We start from the raw sequence: 18,624 nt of genomic DNA on the forward strand, positions 1-18,624 counted from the left end.
TCTGTCTGAGAGATTTGAGTAGACACAGCAGATCTCTTCCCAGAGAGCGATCCGGCAGCTTCTAGAGACGACAGCACGTTACAATTGGCGTCCACACGTGGGGCAAGGACTTTTGCTTATCCTGACAAGAGGAGCTAGACCAGACCTTCGCAATTTGGCGCCCGAACAGGGACAGACACGGTCCTGATTCCAGTGGAAAAGCTTCCAATCTCGATCTCAGTCTCTCTGACCCAGAACCGTGAGTAACGAGGAAACTTTGTTAAAGATTAAGTGAGCGTGCTAATAGATAAATAAGAAACTTGTTAAGGGCTAAACCAGCAATCTCTTATAGTGAAATGGGGCAAACACCTTCTGTTCAGGGAAAATGTTTAGAGAGCATCATCAAGGTTATGAAAAGCCAAGGATTAATTATAATTTTAGAGGAGATTACTGAACTTTTAAGAACTGTGAAGGTCATATGTCCTTCTTTTTCTCTGGAAGAAGAATTGGATCCAGATGAGTGGAAATTAGTAGGAGAGCAATTAGGTGAACAGTACAATTACCTTTGTGACATTTTACCCTTTGGTTCCAGACCAAACTCAGTTTCCAAAGATACAATTCATACCTACAATTTAATCCAAATGGCTTTAAAAAATGTTATTCTAAAGGAAGAGATGAAGGAGCAAAATGGGGAGGTGTCAACTAAACTAGGTGAAAAGGATGAATCAGATAACAATGAAGTTAAGTACAATTCTGAGCAACAGAAGCACCTCCCATCTCCTCCCTCAATTAACCCTTCAGGGGTGGAGCAAGAAGGAGGAGAGGAAGAGGCAGAAACACAAACAGAATTGCCTGTGAAGAAGCCTAAGCCTATGACAAGATTAGAAAAAGCATTGGTTAAAGCTAAGAGAGAAGGACAGGATATAAGTGATTTTATACATGCATATCCTGTGATTGAAAATACTGACTCTGTAGGTAAAAAAAGGAGAAGATATGCACCTTTAGATTTGAATAAAATTAAGGATTTGAAAAAAGGTTGTACCCTTTATGGGGCTACATCAGCTTATGTTAAAATGTTACTAGATGGTTTGTCTTATGAAGTCCTAACCCCGAATGATTGGAAATCCATAGCAAGGATATGCCTGGAACCTGGAGAAAATTTATTATGGCTTTCGGAATTTCATGAATTATGTAAAATTCAAGTCAGATGCAATTTGGAAATAGGAGTTAACACACAATTCACTTTTGAGCACTTAGCTGGTGAAGGTCAGTATGGAGAGAATTCAGAACAGATTCATTATACCATGACAATATATGAACAAATTGCTAAGGCTGCAATAAAAGCTTGGGGTGTCCTCCCTGGACAGAAAGATCGGGGAGAGGCTTTCACTAAAATACAGCAAGGTCCCAATGAACCTTTTGCAGATTTTGTGGGACGTTTGCAAACTGCTGTCAAAAGAACTATTGGAGAAAATTCAGCTACAGAAATAATGACCAGACATCTGGCTAAGGAAAATGCCAATGAGATTTGCAAAAGAATTATATGGGGATTAGACAAAGATGCTCCTTTAGAGGAGATCATAAGACGCTGTGCTACAGTGGGAACAAATGCTTTTTACACCCAGACAATGATGAATGTGGAAAGGCGGGGTCCCTCCTGGCAAGGGACTTCTAGAGAAACTCGGCGATGTTTTCAATGTGGAAAAGTTGGACATATAAGAGCTCAGTGTAGGTATGGAGATACAGGGAGAAGACAGGGTGAAAGAAGACCTAAAACCCCATGTCCAAAATGCAACAGAGGACTCCATTGGGCATCAGAGTGTAGAATAATTCAGGGAAATGGGATGAGGGGCCCAGGTCCAGGGCCCCAGGCAAAAAAGACTTGGGGCATGATGGCAGCTGATGTTACACCCAAAGAGCCTTTAGAAGGTCAGGACTCTGATGTAATCAACCAGCAGAAAAGCAATCACATGGCAGAAAGGGATTACCTGATAAGTGAGCCAAAAGGCAATCAGATTGCAAAAATGGATTACACTTGGGGAGAATACAGGCCTTTTAAACCAACAGGGCTGTGCCCAGTGCAAACAACTCCAATGTAATTGTCAGATGATGAGAAGAGATTTAGAAAGTGGTAAATAGAAGGAAATTAGATAGGTTAACTGCCTGGGAGAGAGGGTTTGCTTGTATTTCTTCAGCAGGAGAAGGAATCAGATGGGTGCCAACGAGTCATATTCGCCTTATCCATCAGAGAGAGACAGAAAAAGAGAAAGACCTCAAAATAAAGGAGAAGATCTAAGAAACATCTGACACTGAAAGAGCATGGATAATAAGAAGACTGTTAAATAACTTTAAAACCAGCAGGAATCATTGGACTTCCTCACACAAGATGAGACTAATGGACAATGGACTTATGGACATTTATAAATTTTCAATTTATGATTATGTTATATACTTCTAGCATGTGTTATGTTACTATGTTACTATGTGCTTATGTAATTTATGTAATTATCTGTAATACTTCCCATATTGATGGATTTATGTTTCAAGGTCATTTATGTAATTATCTGTAATACTTCCCATATTGATGGATTTATGTTTCAAGGTCATGACTGTCCTATGTTCTAAATCAAAAGAAAGGGGGAGATGTTAGGATTACTAAGTGAGAACTCAGGTTGTCTGGACAGTGACAAGGTGAGAATTCAGGTTTTCTGGACAATTACAAGGTGAAAACTCAGGTTGACTTGATAGAGGGGGCAAGCTCATTGGCTGGGGTGGTTTTTCCCAGAAGCCCTTGCATTATCCCACGCCCATTCTCTGGGAGGATAAAAGATTGGGCCTGGAGAGCAGATCGGCCTGGAGAAGGATAAGAGCTGGAGGAGATTCAGAGCCAGGATTCAAGAAGGAAGACTCTGAATTGCATCAGGCTTGACGGGGCTCTCTGCAGGAAGGGAAGTCACTTCTTTGGACAAGAGTTAACAGCAACTGCCTGGAGACAACGGTTCGTTACAGGAAGAAGAATCTGTCTGAGAGATTTGAGTAGACACAGCAGATCTCTTCCCAGAGAGCGATCCGGCAGCTTCTAGAGACGACAGCACGTTACAAACATTTCCATATATTACTGACAAAGCCCACCAGCAAGAGATAGAAAGAGAAATTCCATTTAAAATCACTGTAGACAGAATAAAATATTTTGGGGTGGTCTACCTGCCAAGATCTATATGAACACAATGACAAAACATTTCTCACACATATAAAATCAGATCTAAACAATTGGAAAAATATCAATTGTTCATGGGCAAGTCGAGCTAATATAATAAAAATGACTATTCTGCCTAAATTGGTCTACTTTGTTTAGTGCCATACCAATTAAATTGCCAATTTCATAGAAATAGAAAAAAATATAATAAAATTCATTTATAAGAACAGAAATCAAGAATATCAAGGAAATTAATGAAAAAAAATACAAAGGATGGTAGCTTATCAGTATCAAACCTAAGACTATATTATAAAGCAGCAGTCATCAAAACCATTTGGTACTGGCTAAGAAATAGAGTGATGGATCAATGGAATAAATTAGATACATGTAACATAATAATCAAGGCCTAAAGCAATCTAATACTTGATAAATCCCCAAATTTCAGTTTCTGGAGTGAGAACTCAATATCTGACAAAAATTGCTTGGGGAAAACTGGAAAATAATGTCAGAAAATCGGCATAGACCTACATCTCACATACCATATCAAAAATAAGGTCAAAATAGGTACATGGTTTGGGCACAAAAGATACACCATAAATTAGGAGAGGGAGGGATGATTTACCTATCAGATCTTTAAATAAGGTAGGAATTTATGACCAAAGAAGAACTGTAGAATAGTATGAAATGCAAAATGGATAACTTTGATTACATTAAATTAAAAATTTTTTTGCACACACAAAATCGACAGAAAAAGGTCTCATTTCTAAAATATATAAAGAACTGTCAAATTTATAAGACTACAAGTCATTGGGGTGGAGCCAAGGGGGCGGAGCCAAGATGGCAGAGAGGACACATGCTTCTTTCTGATCTCCTCCCAGGACCCTCCTAATGACCAAATTCAGTCTATGAATTAACTCTGGAATGGCATAATCCATGAATATTGGGAGGGCAGCAAATTACCAGCAGAAGATAATTTTGAAGATTCCCAGAAAAGGTTTGTTTTGTTCGGGAGTAGAAAGAGGCCAGGTGCAGGCAGGCAGGCAGAGCAAGGAGGCCAGTGCATGCTGAGCAAACTTGGGGCAGTGTGGTCACAGATGAGCAGAGACTCTACAGGGAGGACTCTACCACAGTATTGGCTACTCTGCTTTGGTTGCAAGCCAATAGAGCAGCAGAGAAGTTATAAAACATCCAGCCCAAATGCAGAGGGTAAAGACTATACCCCAAAGTGCCAGAGTCTCATGGGACCTGGCCACACCCACCCAGCACTGGGATTGAATCAGCAAGATCCCATACAGCCACTACAGCTCCATAGCTGCTTTGTGCTGCCTGTAGAGGAGGCTTGGAAAACCTCCCTTGTCCTAAAAGGAAATCCCAACTTTTTTTTTAAAAAATGAGTAAAAAGGCAAAGAGGACTCTAACTATAGATTCTATGATGAAAGAGAAGAACAGATTTCAAACCCTAAAGAGACTAAAAAGAGATTATCTCCAGATAAAGCCCCAAAAGGTGATATAACCTGGTACCCACCATATAAGGTTCTCCTAGAAGAAAATAAAAAGGATATTAAAAGAGAGCTGGAAGAAAAATGGGGAAACAAATGGAAAATTTTGCAAGAGGATTTGGAAAAGGTATAGAACTCATTTAAAAATAGGCTTGATAAAGTGGGGAAAAAAAACCCAACTCCCTGAAAAATAGAATTTTTGAAAAGGTAAAAAACTACCAGGAAAAGAGAATTTGTGAATTGGAAAAGGTAAATAACTCCCAGGAAAACAAAATTTGTGAAATGGGAAAGGAAAATAACCCCTTAAAAAGCAGAATTTGTGAAATGAAAAAAATTCCATAGAACAAAACAACTCATTTAAAAATTCAATGGACAAATACAAAAAGAAGTAAAAAAAGAAAAAAAAGTAAATTAAGAAACTAATTCACTAAAAATCAGAATTGAGCAAATGGAAATGAATGATTCAATGAGATATCAAAAATCAGTCAAGCAAAACCAAAAAAATAGAAAAAATGTAAAATACCTACTTAGGAAAACAATTGACCTGGAAAATAGATCTAGGAGAGGTAATTGAAGGATTATTGGACTCCCTGAAAACCATGATGAAAAAAAAAAAAAGCCTAGATATTATTTTTCAGGAAATCATCAAAGAGAACTGCCCTGATGTTCTAGAATCAGAAAGTAAATAGCCATTGAAAGAATTCATCGCACACTTCCTGAAAGTGACCCCAAAATTAAAACTCCAAGGAATATTGTTGCTAAATTTCAAAACTATTACACCAAGGTAAAAATGCTACAAGCAATCAGGAAAAAAACCAACCCAAATACCACAATAAGGATCACCCAGGATCTAGCATCTTCCACATTAAAGGATTGAAAGGCCTGGAATCTGATATTCCGAAAAGCAAAGGAATTTGGAATGCAGACAAGAATCAACTACCCTGCTAAACCAAGGATTTTCTTCCAGGGAAGAAGATGGGTATTCATTGAAACAATTGAATTCCATTTATTTCTGATGAAAAGACCAGAGCTAAACAAAAAATTTGACCTACAAATATAGGACTCAAGAGAAGCGTAAAAAGATAAAAAATTTTGAGAACTGTATTTCTGTTATGGATATACGTAGAGAGTCCATGCATATAAATTTTACTGTTATAATATAAATAGGTAGAAAGGGGATTGTACCAGAAAAAGGGAAAAGTAGAGGTAAAATGAGGGAAATTGCATCTCATGAAGAGGCAAAGGAAGCATATTTGAGAGGAAGAAGGGAGGAGGATGAACATTATGTGAATCTTATTCTCATCAGATTTGGCTCAAAGAGAAAATATTAAACATACTTGGTTTGCAGAAAAACTTCTCCCACCTTACTGAAAAGTGGGAGGGGAAAGGCAAAAAGGGAACAAAGGATAGGCTAAATAGAAGGGAAACAGAAATAGTAGGGGAAAGGTATAAGAAAGGGGAGAGGGCTGCTGGAGCTAAGTGTCCATAAATTAAATATTGGTGAGGAGGGAAAGAGAAAAAAGAAAGAGAAAAGTATAATCTGGAGATAATAAGATGGCAGGAAATACAGAATTCGTAGTTTTAACTGTAAATGTGAATGGGATGAGGTCTCTCATAAAGCAGAAGTGAATAGCAAACTGTATTAAAAGCCAGAATCCTACAATATGTTGTTTACAAGAAACACATTTAAAGCAGAGTGATACATACAGAGTAAAGGTAAAAGGCTGGAGCAGAATCTATCATGCTTCAAGTGAAATAAAAAAAGGAGGGGTAAAAAAGCCATCCTGATTTCAGATCAAGCAGAAGCAAAAATTGATCTAATTAAAAGAGATAAGGAAGGAAACTATATTTTGCTAAAGTGGACCATAGATAATGAAGCAATATCAATACTAAATATATATACACCTAGTGGTATAGCATGGAAATTCCTAAAAGAGAAGTTAAGAAATAGACAGTAAAACTATAAGAGTAGGATATCTCAACCTTGCTCTCTCAGAACTAGATAAATCAAATCACAAAATAAATAAGAAAGAAGTTAAAGAGGTAAATACAATACTAGAAAAGTTAGGTATGATAAGATCTTTGGTGAAACTGAATGGAGACAGAAAGTAGTACACTTTCTTCTCAGTAGTTCATGGAACCTATACAAAAATTGACCATATATTAGGACATAAAAACCTCAAAATCAAATGCAGAAAAGCAGAAATAGTAAATGCATTTTTTTTTCTTACCATGGTGCAATAAAAATTACATTCAATAAAGGGTCAGGGAAAAATACACCAAAAAGAAATTGGAAACTAAATAATCTCATCCTAAATAATGAATGTGTGAAACAACAAATCATAGACACTATCAATAATTGCATCCAAGAGAATGACCATAATGAAACAACATACCAAAATTTGTGGGATGCAGCCAAAGGGGTAATAAGGGGAAATTTTTTTTTTTTATCTCTAGAGGCTTACTTGCATAAAATAGAGAAAGAGAAGATCAATAAATTGAGTTTTCAACTAAAAAAGCTAGAAAAAGAACAAATTAAAATCCCCCAATTAAATACCAAACTTGAAATTCTAAAAATAAAAGGAGAGATCAATAAAATTGAAACAAAAAAAACCCTATTGAATTAATAAATAAAACTAAGAGTTGGCTTTGAAAAAAACAACAAAAAGATAAACCAGTGGTAAATTTGATTAGAAAAAAGAAAGAAGAAAATCAAATTATTAGTCTCAAAATGAAAAGGGAGAACTATCTACCAATGAAGAGAAAACTAGAGCAATTATCAGTAGTTACTTTACCCAACTTTATGCCAATAAATTTGACAACTTAAGTGAAATGGAGGAATACCTACAAAAATATAGATTGCCCAGATTAACAGAAGAGGAAATAAATTGCTTAAATAGTCCTATTTTGGAATAAGAAACAAGGTTGCCCACTATCACAATTACTATTCAACATTGTATTAGAAATGTTAGCTTTGTCAGTAAGAGATGAAAAAGAGATTAAAGGATTTAGAGTTGGTAATGGGGAAACCAAATTATCACTCTTTGCAGATGATATGATAGTACATTTAGAGAACCCCAGAGAATCAACTAAAAAGCTATTAGAAATAATTTACAACTTTAGCAAAGTTGCAGGATACAAAATAAATCCCCACAAATCATCAGCAATTGTATACATCACTAACAAAATCCAACAGCAAGAGATACAAAGAGAAATCCCATTTAAAATAACCGTCGATAGTATAAAATATTTGGGAATCTAGCTGCCCAGGGAAAGTCAGGAATTATATCACCAAAACTATAAAATACTTTCCACACAAATAAAGTCAGATCTAAACAATTGGAAAAATATCAAATGCTCTTGGATAAGTTGAGTGAATACAATAAAGATGGCAATACTCCCTACACTAATTATTTATTTAGTGCTATACCAATCAAACTCCCAAGAAACTCTTTTACTGATCTAGAAAAAATAACAACAAAATTCATCTGGAAGAACAAAAGGTCAAGAATTTCACGGGAACTAATGGAAAAAAAATCAAATGAAGGTGATCTAGCTGTACCAGATCTAAAGCTATATTATAAAGCAGCAGTCACCAAAACCATTTGGTACTGGCTAAAAAATAGATTAGTTGATCAGTGGAATAGATTAGGTTCATAAGACAAAATAGTTAATAACTACAGCGATCTAGTATTTGACAAACCCAAAGAACCCAGCTTTTGGGATAAGAATTCATTATTTAACAAAAACTGCTGGGAAAACTGGAAACTAATATGGCAGAAACTAGGCATTGACCCACATTTAACACTGTATACCAAGATAAGGTCAAAATGGGTTCATGATCTAGGCATAAAGAATGATATTATGAATAAATTAGAATAACATAGGATAGTTTACCTCTCAGACCTGTGGAGGAAGAAGGAATTTGTGACCAAAGAAGAACTAGAGATCATTATTGATCACAAAATAGAAAATTTTGATTATATTAAGTTAGAAAGTTTTTGTATAAATAAAATTAATACAGAAAAGATTAGAAGGGAAGCAATAAACTGGGCAAACATTTTTACAGTCAAAGGTTCTGATAAAGGCCTCATTTCCAAAATATATAGAGAATTGACTCTAATTTATAAGAAATCAAGCCAATCTCCACTTGATAAATGGTCAGAGGATATGAACAGACAATTTTCAGAGATAAAATTGAAACTAGTTCCACTCATATGAAAAGGTGCTCCAAATAATTATTGATCAGAGAAATGCAAATTAAGACAACTCTGACTATACACCAGTCAATTTGGCTAAGATGACAGGAAAAGATAACGGTGAATGTTGGAAGGGAAAGTGGGAAAACTGGGACACTGATACATTGTTGGTGGAACTGTGAATGCTGGTGGAACTGGAGAGTAATTTGGAACTATGCTCAAAAAGTTATCAAACTGTGCATACCCTTTGACCCAGCAGTGTTACTACTGGGCTTATATCCTAAAGAGATCTTAAAGGAGGGAAAGGGACCCACATGTGCAAATATGTTTGTGGCAGACCTCTTTATAGTGCCTAGAACTGGAAACTGAATGGATACCCATCAATTGGAGAATGGTTGAATAAATTATGGTATATGAATGTTATGGAATATTATTGTTATTTAAGAAATGACCAGCAGGGTGAATACAGAGAGGCTTGGAGAGACTTGCATGAACTGATGCTGAGTGAAATGAGCATAACCAGGAGATCATTGTACATGGTAACAACAAGACTATCTGATGATCAATTCTGATTGACGTGGCTCTGTTCAACAATGAGATGATTCAAATCAATTCCACTTGTTCAGTGATGAAGAAAGCCATCTACAGCCATAGAGAGGACCCATCAATCGGGAAATAACTGGACAAATTGTGGTCTTTGAAGGCAATGAAATATTATTGTTCTATAAAAAACAATGAACAAGCTGATTTTAAAAAGGCCTGGAAAGAATTTCATGAACTGATGCTTGAGTGAAACAAGCAACACCAGGAATCCATTGTACACAATAACAGCAAGAATGTGCAATATCAACTATGAAGGGCCTGGTTCTTCTTAGTAGTTCAGTGATCCAAAGCAATTCCAATAGACTTTGGACAGAAAATGTCATCTGCATCCAGAAAAAGAACTAAGGAGACTGAATGTAAATCAACACATGCTGTGCTCATTTCTTTTTGATTTTTGTTTTTTTCTCTTTCATATTTTTTTATCCTTTTTCTCTGATTTTTCTCTCCTAACATAATTCATAAAGCATGTCTATTAAAAATTGTTAAGGACCATATCTAAGTCAAGGAGCAGGTCAATTCTCCGAGAGCCTCCATAGCTGTGGATCATAACATCTGAAGGAGTTGCAAAGCAGCCTTTACTGACATGGGTGTTGCTTGTTAACTGGGAATGAAATAAATTGGAGGCAGAGAGAAGAGGAGAGAGGTCAGACAATGCAACTGCCTCTCAGTAGGGAGATCAGAGAATAGCAACTGCCTCTCAGAGTCCTTGTATTATCATCATCATCCACTCACATGAAGAGATCCATTCTACAGGTCTGTGTTAGACCAGCCACGTGCAGGTTGCTCTCATATTACAACAAAATATAGATAAATTTACTATGAAAACAAAACAAAACAAAACTGAATTTCATTTGCCTTCTTACTGAACCAAGAATCCTGCATGTCTCTAAGCTTAGCTTGTACTTAGAGTTCAATACTACTTTCTTAAGAATGTATGAATTGTCCTGCTGGTAAAACTTTGTGGAGTTCTCATTTTTTGTTTAGCACTGTTCTTGTATTTCCTCATTATTTTTGTCAAACCATTCTTGATGTTTGCAAGTATTCTAGCTGAGATGTGTGAATAAATGCATTGCTGAATACCAAAGCTCTGAAAGCTGCCCATTCCTATTCTGTTCTAGTGTTGTCAACCATATATTGCTCAGCTTTCTATTCAAATTAGCAGCACACTATTCATGTCAAAGAAGTGCTCTTATCTGTTAACATTAAGTTTTCTGAATATTTAGCTTAAAGATCTTTCCAGAACTCTGTACCACATAAAGCTTTTGTCATTTTTGCATCCTGCTCCTTTTCCTTATATGGATATAGTCTATTAAATGCCAACATTTGCTGTGAGGGTGCATCCATGACATTTTCTTGCCTTTAGATAAATGGAAAACAGTGTTGGTGAGGAGGAGGTCTTGAGAGGCAAGTCTTCAGGAGTAAGTGATTCTAGCACTTCCAAGGAGTCCCTGTCACGACTGGTAGCTTGTACCTACTCTTATATTAAAATCATCCATAATTATAAGCTTGTCCTTTTTCAGAACACTGATAATGAATATCTCCAGATCTTTATAAATTTTTTCTTTTACCTTATTAGCTTTTGTCATGGTGGGAACACTGATGCTGATAGCATGGTGCTTTCCTGCAAGTACAAGACAGTGCAATTGCACTATCGTGAGTCTGTCATTCACCCCTTTTGGTAGGTATACAAGCTTGTTGATTAGATTAATTTTGATTATAGAATTCATGCCATCTTCATGGCACTTCTTTTCACTGTGGCCCCTCCAGAAAAACATCCATGCAGTTTCAACTTCAGTAAAGTTGGCCTTAATTTTCCAGTCTTGTTTCACTCAGAGCTGCTATTTGAATGTGGTATCTGCTGAGTTCTTTTTCAACAGGAGCTTTCATCTTTTAGGTCAGCTGGATTTTGTATTATCTGTTAAGTGTGTACACATTTCACATTGAACCATATTTATTTATTTATTTTTACTTTACAGAGCTTTATTCTTTGCCATCCTTATTTATGTCAGTGTTTAAATTTGGTAACTTTTGTAAGCTGCAAGGATGTAATTTCACAAGTTTTCTTTTATTTTTTATTAAAACTTTTTATTTTTCAAAACATAGTGTTGAACCATCTTTAAATATGAATTCATGACCTTCAGAATGAATGGCCTTCTTTAGTCCTCTCTATTCTTCCTTCTTCTCCAAGTAATTTATCATTGGTGGGTTTATTTCATCAGCACAAAGATTTAAGAAGATCCATATCAAAATTTGTATGAAAAATTGTCCTAATTAAAATTATATTGAAAGAAAGAGGGACAGAGGTGGGATCTTGCAGCAGCATATCATTAGCACAGCCAGAGAGCTGGAGGATTGTGGGTTGGCATTTTCCTTCCATTTCTGTTTGTGGGAACTTTGGTGATTAACTAATCCTTTGGTGAAGATGGCCAGGACAGCAAGGGAAGAGTGTATGTGTATGGGTACATATATACCCACACATGTGTGCACAGGACAGTCTGTAATGTGTCCATGTGTATATGTACGCATGTCCTTCTGGGTGGTTTGTTGTCAGCCTCCGTGCTTATTTTAATACCCTGAAATCTGAGGAAATTAAGTGGAAAAGGAAGATGAACAACATTGGAGAATCACTGTTCCCCAGGGAATCACAAATAGAAGCAGGTTTCTGGACCAGTAGGGCTGGTGTGCTAGGGAAGAGCTTCCTTGCAATGAACTCATTTGGCCATTTTTCTCATTTCATGAATCTGGCTCCACTTCTCATCCACAAGTTTCATCCTAATGTAGCTGCAGAAACAGGAACTTGCCATAAAGACCAAAACTACTCTGACGTACCCACCCCACATGTGTCAGATTGCCTAATAGGGCAGAGAAGGAAAAGAAAATTGAGACATTAATATACTGCTAGTGGAGTTGTGAATAATTATAGCTGTTGTAAAGAGAAATTTGGAACTATGCCCATTGGGTTATCAAATTGTCCATCCCTTTGAAATAGCTGGACTACTTTTAGGTCTGTATCCCAAGAGATTTAACAAAAAATAAAAGAAAAAAAAAGGAAACGGACTTATAGGAATTTTTATTTATATCAACTCTTTTTCATGGTGGCAAAGGAGATATTCATCAACTGGGAAATAACTGAACAAGTTGTGCAATTTGTGATGGAATACTATTATGGTATAAGAAGTGATGAGCAGGATTGGAAAGACTAACTTGAATTGATGCAAACTGAGATGAGGAAATAAACATGGAAGATTGAATCTTCCTGGCAACTCAGATATCATCAATAATCTCTGCTCCCTTTGATTGGACTTTCTGGCTGGAGGGCAGAGCCATGTACTCTATTTAAGAAAAGGGGCTTAGCAATAGTTTCCCCGCTACATTGCTTTTGGATTTATTTAGGCTTTTCTGTTATGGCTTTGAGTTTGGTATCCCTGTTCCCATCTTTCTCCTCATAGCACACTTTTTGGCATCCTTTTATGTGTGGTCTCCCATTATATTGCTTCTTGAAAGCAGACTGTCTTTTTTTTTTTTTTTTTTTTTTTTTAACTTGTATTTGTTTTTCTAGTACTTAGCACAGAGCCTAAGGGTACATAGTAAGTGTTTAATAAATGTTGATTGACTGACAATGAGTGGTACTGCTTGTGCTATAAAGGAGTCTGAGTGAACTCTAAGTAAGTGAATATTAATTAATGTGCTATTATGCACAAACTGCTGCTATATATATATTTTTAAAGATATTGGATTAAGACAATGCATACAGTGTATCTTTTGGCAAATCAGAGAATTATGAAAGTGAAGTCTGAAAATATAGCTCTTCCATTTGAATTAAAATAGGATTCAGAAAAGATTATCTGAAATCTAGTTCAAGAGATAATGCAGTTCCTCATAATCACTGACAGCAGTGTTGTAGTTAGAATTCTGATTTATTATTCCAGATTCTTTTTGACTGCTTTGAATTCAGTGATTCAGTTGAATAGCCTCTGTTACTATGAGGTTTTAATAGTTAACAGGCAGAAACTGAGTGGTAAAACATAACAGCTAACTGAAAAATGTTAATAGCAGTTGCTTTGGAAATATTAACTTGAAGCCTGTCTTTTCCTAGCCTGGCCTTGAAGTTTTTTACACTACAAGCTTGAATGGATGGTACTGAGTGTGACTTGAACATTGATTCTTCATAATAGGTAAAGTTAAGGTCCTAATTTAGCTTCTACTTAAGCGTTATTTACTTATACAAGGTAGCTTGCTTATCCTAAACCTTTACTTTCTAAATAAAGGCCAGAGGGAAATGAGAAAATAGTTGATTTGTTGGTAAAGGTAAGGTGTCTCTGCTTAAAGGAAAATGCACCCAGTAATTGGTTGTATTAGTATTGCTGTCAGACTTCCAAATCTTGTCTATTCAGCACACTTTTGATTCATGCCTAGGAGAAATCAGAACAATTACTAAATTAGACTCTCCCTTTTTTTGTCTCTATGTTAGGTTTCCAAAGGAATTTGTTTCTTTGGGAGATCACTGTCTAGTTCAAACACATTTTAACAAATTTTCCCTTCAAACTTGTGTTAAATTTTGCCCAATGAAACTTCCTAATCTCATGATGTGAAAGGGTTTTATATTTTCATAAAATGTTACATACTTCATACAAGTTAACATTTTCTGTAACAAGTGATGTTTCCATTTCTATCCATCTAGAAAAACCCACATTTATGTATATTAGATTAAAATTTGAAGAGAAAGGGGTGACTTTGCCAGAAGTGGATAAGACTGATATAGATTTTGATGTATGAAAAAATATTTTAAGTCCGGAGACTCTTGTTTTTTAATGGCATATTTTTCTTTTTTTCTTTCTTTTTTTTTTTTTAGAGGACACATTGGATTTATTTGCTATTCTTTCCTTAAAAACTTTTTTTTAATTTTATAATTATAAATTTTTTTGACAGTATATATATGCATGAGTAATTTTTTTTATAACATTATCCCTTGTAATCATTTTTCCAAATTATCCCCTCCCTCCCTGTACTCCCTCCCCTAGATGACAGGCAATCCCATACATTTTACATGTGTTACAGTATAACCTAGATACAATATATGTGTGTAAATCCAATTTTCTTGTTGCACGTTAAGTATTAGATTCCGAAGGTATAAGTAACCTGGGTAGATAGACAGTAGTGCTAACAATTTACATTCACTTCCCAGTATTCCTTCTCTGGGTGTAGTTGTTTCTGTCCATCATTGATCAACTGGAAGTGAGTTGGATCTTCTTTATGTTGAAGATATCCACTTCCATCAGAATGCATCTTCATACAACATTGAATTGTACAGCGATCTTCTGGTTCTGCTCATTTCACTCAGCATCAGTTGATGTAAGTCTCTCCAAACCTCTCTGTATTTCTCCTATTGGTCATTTCTTACAGAGCAGTAATATTCCATAACCTTCATATATCATAATTTACCCAACCATTCTCCAATTGATGGACATCCATTCATCTTCCAGTTTCTAGCCACTACAAAAAGAGCTGCCACAAACATTTTGGCACACACAGGTCCCTTTCCCCTCCTCAGTATTTCTTTGCCCAATAGCAGCAATGCTGGGTCAAAGGGTATGCACAGTTTGATAACTTTTTGGGCATAATTCCAAATTGCTCTCCAGAATGGTTGGATTCTTTCACAACTCCACCAACAATATATTAGTGTCCCAGTTTTCCCATATCCCCTCCAACATTCATCATTATTTGTTCCTGCCATCTTAGCCAATCTGACAGGTGTGTAGTGGTGTCTCAGAGTTGTCTTAATTTGCATTTCTCTGATCAGTAGTGATTTGGAACACTCTTTCATATGAGTGGATATAATTTCAATTTCATCATTTGAGAATTGTTTATTCATATCCTTTGACCATTTATCAATTGGAGAATGGTTTGATTTCTTATAGATTAGGTTCAGTTCTCTATATATTTTGGAAACGCGACCTTTATCAGAACCTTTAACTGTAAAAATATTTTCCCAATTTGTTACTTCCCTTCTAATCTTGTTTGCATTAGTATTGTTTGTACAGAAACTTTTTAGTTTCATGTAATCAAAATCTTCTATTTTGTGATCAATAATGATCTCTAGTTCTCCTCTGGTCATAAATTCCTTCCTCCTCCACAGGTCTGAGAGGTAGACTATTCTCTGTTCCTCTAATCTATTTATGATCTCATTCTTTATGCCTAAATCATGGACCCACTTTGATCTTATCTTGGTATATGGTGTTAAGTGTGGATCCATATCTAATTTCTGCCATACTAATTTCCAGTTTTCCCAACAGTTTTTTTCAAATAATGAATTTTTATCCCTAATGTTGGTATCTTTGGGTTTGTCAAAGATTAGATTGCTATAGATGTACCTTTTTTTGTCCTTTGTATCTAATCTGTTCCACTGATTGACTGGTCTATTTCTTAGAATGGCACATTTTTCGAGATGAATCTATTTAGTTAGTTATTCTGTGCGTCACCATTTCATCTCACCTGGCATAGTGGTATATGCTACCAGCTAGTTTCATGGAGTAGAGTCAAATCAAGCCAATATATATTGTATATATCATATAAAGAGAATAAAGCAATCAGAAGTGTTCAGAGAGATTTTATAATGAATACTATTGGTTAATTTAGAACAATAGGAAATAAGAGAATAAAGAGCCAAAAGAATTAGCAATCAACCTACCTACAAGATACTACATCATTGTAATAAGCCTCACTGGGAAGTAATTTTTTATAGTTACTGACTTTGGTGTGTTTGGTTAGTCCTTAAAAATAGCAACTATTGTGCACACCAAGGAGAGTTTCTTTAGCAACTAACAAGTGCTTTGTGATTATTGTGTATCTTTAAAAAAAAATTTTAAGTATGAAATTCTTTCCCTCTATTACCCCAGTAGGTTTTGTTCAGCACTCTTAGCTGTTGCTGAATGCTACTGGCTTTGCATATGAAGAAGAGTTCCCATTTTTTGGTTAAGTTCTGAATTTTGTTTTGTGAATCTGTTCTTTTATGCTAGTAAGAAATTTAATAAAATGGTGATATAGTAATTACTGTTTTTTTTAATAGAAAATGATATTTCTGTTCCTTGGCATCTTCTAGGAAAATTATTTTTTTGAGTTGATGAACTTGAATCTATCATCTTTGATCTAGGGCAACTAAAGAGAGATTAAAAACAAGTTTATATTTTTTCCCTTTGAATTCAAATCCTATGACCTTCAGTTTTGATATGGAAAAACTTGATCCATTGATTGTTAGGCCTCAGGCTGGCGTGTTGTTATGCTATAAGTGTAGCAAGGAATGGTTCAGAAAATAAATGACAGGTTGCAAGCCTTGGCAATTTGCATAAGAAGAATAGTTTATATTAGGATTATTATTATTTACTTTTTATCAGAGAAGCCAGCACAAGTACATTTTCATTAGTTATATAATTGGAAGAGTAAACTAGGGAACATGAAATACACACACCGAAATAAGATTAAACAATCATTGTTAAAGTAGCAGAGTTTGGTACAATATTCATTGCTTTAATCAAGAAATAATGATAAAATGTATATTGACTTTCAGGCACTCTAGAATTGGATAAATGAAAACAAACAGAAATATCTCTATTGTATTATAGAATCTTAAAATAGTTATTTAATAACTGAACCTTTAAAGTTGATTTCTTCAACTTTTAATCACACGTAGGCAAAACTAATAGCTGATACAGCTATATCAGTAAGTTTTTTTTTGTTTTTTGTTTTTTTTTTTTGTTTTGTTTTGTTTTGTTTTGTTTTTAGCAAGATATTCTGGCGGTGTAATCCAGATGTTCCTAAAATGAAAAAAGTGCTTAAAATGTATATTTGATTTCCAGATCTCAGAGAAAGACAAAGGAATGCAAAGAAATATTTATTTAATAGACAGATCCTGGGCTAGTAACATCAAGTGCATTTCCTTTCTGCTAATAAGTCATTTGATGGCAGTTTGACTTTTTCAATGCTATATAACAGATGGAGCAAACCATTGCACAAAAGTGGTACAACTTGTTCTTAAAGTCAGTTTATAAATTGACTCCTAAAGAGCTCCCTTTGCTAACCTCAACAAGGTCAACCTTCACCAGGTCTTCCAATGTAAGGCTTCAATTATCTGAATGGAAAAAAGACCTCAAGAGGCCCCCCACAGAACACCTGATATAGGTGTTATGCAGCAACAAATCTTTATTCTATTACTTCACTACATATAGTTCCCTCAATCCTAATGCTCTAATCCTACCCTCCCCTTTCTGCAGACCCTTTTTCTTTAGTCCCCAGGTTACATTGTGTCAGAGTCAGGTGCATAATGAATCAAGAGTGAGGAAGGCTTCCACCTCCTTGGATGAGGTTTACTCAATGCCATTAATGCCCTGATGGGCTCAGCAGAGTAAGCCTCAAACTCTGCTCTTGAGATTTGCCCTCGACCCTAACATAAAGAGAAAATTGTTTCACCGAAATTATAAAATTTATGTAATTAAACACCTACTTAATTGCTGATACCACTGCCCATGACCTTTGAATTAGGGGAACTTTGAATCTGTAAAATTGTTAGGATAACTTGATATTAAACTGAATTGGCTCTTCTACCTCAATGGTAGTGGCCTGTGCCATTTTACCTATTACAAAACTTCAGAGACTTCATAGTCTTATAAACTATGGGGTCAAAAAGAAAATGGGACAGAATTAAATAGAAGGGTGTGTTTAGTTTTATACGGTCTTTTGAAATATGGATATTGTGTTAGCAAGAAAAAGATGATTTGATCAGTAATAATTTTTTAAATTATTCAGGTGAAAATTTGTTTGCGTGCGTGTGTGTATGTGTGTATGTATGTGTGTGTGTGTGTGTGTGTGTGTGTGTGTGTGTGTGTGTGTGTGTTCTAAGAATCAAAGATAAAATCTTGGCTTACTTTGTATTTTGTCACCTTTGTGTTTTTGCCCACGATGATCTTTGTGGGCCTAAATGCCTTCTCGCTCCAAATCTATAGTGCTTTGATCTTTGCTGATTGAAATCCTACCTATCTTTTAAGGCCTTGCTCAAGTGCCACCTTTACTAAGAAGTCTGATATTGCTTGATTTTCATAGTTGGAAATGATCTTTTTCTCTCATAATATGTGGTATTTCTGATATGAATTTTACA

At 35.5% G+C, this 18,624-nt stretch overlaps 1 protein-coding gene across 16 annotated transcripts in view; it reads left to right on the forward strand.

Moving 5' to 3' along the window:
• Positions 1 to 18,624, forward strand: part of FTO (FTO alpha-ketoglutarate dependent dioxygenase) — a 458,508-nt gene that overhangs the window by 109,149 nt on the left and 330,735 nt on the right. Inside the window, exon 1 of one of the 16 annotated variants that reach the window (XM_074293424.1) lies at positions 13,388 to 13,651. The exons of the other annotated variants lie outside the window; for them this stretch is intronic. The gene's annotated coding sequence lies outside the window, so the exon portion shown is untranslated. Of the gene's footprint in view, positions 1 to 13,387; positions 13,652 to 18,624 lie in introns of those variants that run through there. 16 annotated transcript variants of the gene reach the window in all.

The sequence above is a fragment of the Sminthopsis crassicaudata genome, chromosome 2, assembly GCF_048593235.1.
Source record: "Sminthopsis crassicaudata isolate SCR6 chromosome 2, ASM4859323v1, whole genome shotgun sequence".
NCBI classification, from domain to species: Eukaryota; Metazoa; Chordata; class Mammalia; order Dasyuromorphia; family Dasyuridae; genus Sminthopsis; species Sminthopsis crassicaudata.